Below are 3,197 nucleotides of genomic sequence, written 5' to 3'. Positions count from 1 at the left end.
CACACTTCATTTAAATCCCATCTCCACGCCTTAAATTACTTAACCTCACTGAGTCCTAACACCCTGTGCATAAAACAGAGCTGATAATTTCTGTCTCATGGGGTTGTTGGGGACTAACTTGAGAAAATGTATGCCAAGTGCACTGCATTGGTGGTTTCTCCTTTTTCCACCTTCTCCCTAAAATTTCTCTGAACATGAAGGATGTGGTTGACCAGGAAAGGTATAATTGAAGAGTTAATTCCTGAGGAAATGATGAGTGAATGCCTTTTCTCCAACAAGCTACATACATAATGCATGGGGGCAGAGTGGTCAGGGTATCACAAAATCTATTTGGTTCCTAAAACATGTTAGTCCTTTGGACGATTTCTGTGTGTTATACATTATTCACAGGGAGTAATAGGACTTCTTCCTGTGCCCCCTATATGTATACCCCAAGTCCCTAAGAGATATGGACTTTAAAATTTTAGCCATCCTTTATTGCACATTTGCTATGTGAGAGGAGGGGTAGGAATCAAGAGCCTCTTTCTAAAGGCTTGGTAATGGAAGTAGAGAAAGCCCAGAGTCCACATCTAGAAAGTGGCTTCAAACTCTGTGATGCTTCCTGGTGTCATGCTTCAATTCTATTCACCAAGACTCAACAATTTCCTTAAATGTCAGAAGAAAATCAGGGAGTCTATGCTGGTTATTTTTCCTCAAGAATCGTGTCTGTACCAAAATGTGAGCTTGAAGAGGTGTGGGTGGGAACAGAAATTACAGAAAAAAAGGCTGGAGAGATGTAGGACAGCCAGACTTAGCAAATAAAAATACAGGTACTTAGTTAAATGTGAATTTCAGATAAGCAGCAATTTTTTTTTTTTTTTTGCATAAGTAGTGCATGGGAAATGCTGGTCCTAAAAACATGATCATTGTTACCTGAGATTTAAATTTCATTGAAAGTCTTATATTTGACCTGGCAACCCTCCTCCCCACCAAAAATGGGGATGGGCCTGGGAATCTGAATGCCCAATACTGGGATACACCAGGGTTGGAACAGGGGTACCAGCAGGGTTAAGGAGAGGATTCACGTTGGTAGGGAATTACCCTCCTCCAATCCTGCCTCCTGAGGCCCCCCTCCTGGACTTTCTAAGGGTGAAGGTGACATGCACAAGCATTTACTATTACATTTTTCTGTCTTCTGTGCCATGCTTCTATGTTGCTTGGGATGCACAGAAATCTATTCTTCATGCACTCACATGTAGACCACTAATGAGGTGGAATACTGGTGATTCAACAGCATCACTGTTTCATTGCATGTCTTTTTTTTTTTTTTTTTTTTTTTTTTTAAGACAGAGTCTCACACTGTCCCCTGGGTAAAGGGCTTGTGTATCATAGTTTACAGCAAACTCAAACTCTTGGGCTCAAGTGATCCTCTTGTCTCAGTCTCTTGAGTAGCTAGAAGGATAGGCGCCAGCCACAACACTCAGCTATTGTTAGAGATGGGGGTGTCACTCTAGCTCAGGCTGGACTCAAACCTGTGAGCTCAAGCAATCCACCTGCCTTGGCCTCCCAGAGTGCTAGGATTACAGGTATGAGCCACCATGCTAGGCTGTCTTTTTTTTTTTTTTTTAGACATATTCTCGCTTTCCTGGACTAGAGTGCAGTGGTGTTCCCATAGCTCACTGCAGCTTCAAACTCCTAGGCTCAATCAAGCAATCCTCCCACCTCAGCATCCTGTAGCAGGGCTATAGACACACACCACCACACCTGGCTAATTTTTTAATTTTTTGTAGAGATAGGGTTTTGTTCTTGCTCAGGCTACTTTCAAATGCCTGACCTCAAGCAATTGTCCTACCTTGGCTTCCCAAAGTGCTAAGATTACAGGCATAAGACACCATGCCCCTTCTGTGTCTTCTTACTCTACTAATCATGTAATTACTCTCTAACCAGTGAGTAATTTCACTGTCTTCTTCAGGAAATGCAGCATTAATTTATTAAAAGATTCTAGAATTTCATCAGCTGGAGGAAATGCCAGTGAGGACAAACAACTCAATTTTAAATTGAAGATGTTGCCTGCCACATTGCACAGATCTGCTCATCTAAACTTTCCATCAAAAGCAAATAAAGACAGTAACAAGATCAGAGCTCTGCATAACATGATGCAGATCATATGATGCAACTATCATGTCTGCAACCAACAGCCACTAATCTATTCCATTGCCTAGAATTCAGCTTTCAGGATTTCAACATTTGAGATTTTGATTTTTTAGGATTGTGATTTGGGGGATTTTAGATGTTGGGGATTTTAGAATTTAAGGATTTTTATCTTTCAGGATTTCAACATTCTGGATTATGGCTTTTGAGATTGTGTCTTTCAGGGTTATGATGGGCACCATTTGTGGGTGCCAGGATCATCACAGTCCCAGGACACCCCAGAAAAAGGTAAAATAGTAGAATAAATATCCAGACCTTCTCCTCCTACTCTTCTTGAATTTGCAAGCAAGGCTTCCCATTGGCTGAACTCGCTCATCAGCCAGAGAGGAAGGAAGTTCTTTGATGTATTCCATCCAGATCAGCAGTGGGGAACAGGCAGCAGGGTGAAGTCTCCACTGGATCTGCAATGGCAAATGTACATAATTCATAATGTTACGGGACGAGCCTGAGCTGAGGCAGGAAGGAGAGGCAGCAGCCTGGAGCGCAATCAGGAAGGGGCGGGGTGTGCTTGGGAGACGACTCTGGCCGCAAGAACAGCGCACATCAATATCTGGACACCAGGGGGCGCCCAGCATGTTCTCAGCACCACAAGCAGTTTCTTAAGTGTCACGCAGACAAGAGGGAAGGGCAGTGGAAAGAGTGACGATAACGACAGGATTCCAGAACGTTACAACTAGCATTTGTTGAGAGTCCCTATATGCAAAAGAGTGTCTAACACTTCATATGTGTTATCTAATTTTCCTAATAAACCTATGATTTAAATACTATTATCCATTTTTTATGGGTAAGAAGATCAAAGCTCAGGAAGTTTAAGTAAACATCCAAAGTTCCATTGTTGGTAACAGCACATCTGGGATTTGAATCTTGGAAGCCTCTCTCCAAAACTCACACTATAAACCATGACTCTCTTCTCCTTATTGTGTTCTATGTAACTGCAGTCTCCCACCCTGGCTGCACAATGGAACTCCTGAAGAGGTGTTTTTTTGTTTTTGTTTTGTTTTGTTTGA

This window comes from Otolemur garnettii, unplaced genomic scaffold (assembly GCF_000181295.1).
Source record: "Otolemur garnettii isolate 467f Iridium unplaced genomic scaffold, OtoGar3 scaffold00016, whole genome shotgun sequence".
Classification (NCBI taxonomy): domain Eukaryota; kingdom Metazoa; phylum Chordata; class Mammalia; order Primates; family Galagidae; genus Otolemur; species Otolemur garnettii.
Note: the sequence above shows the minus strand (reverse complement) of the source record.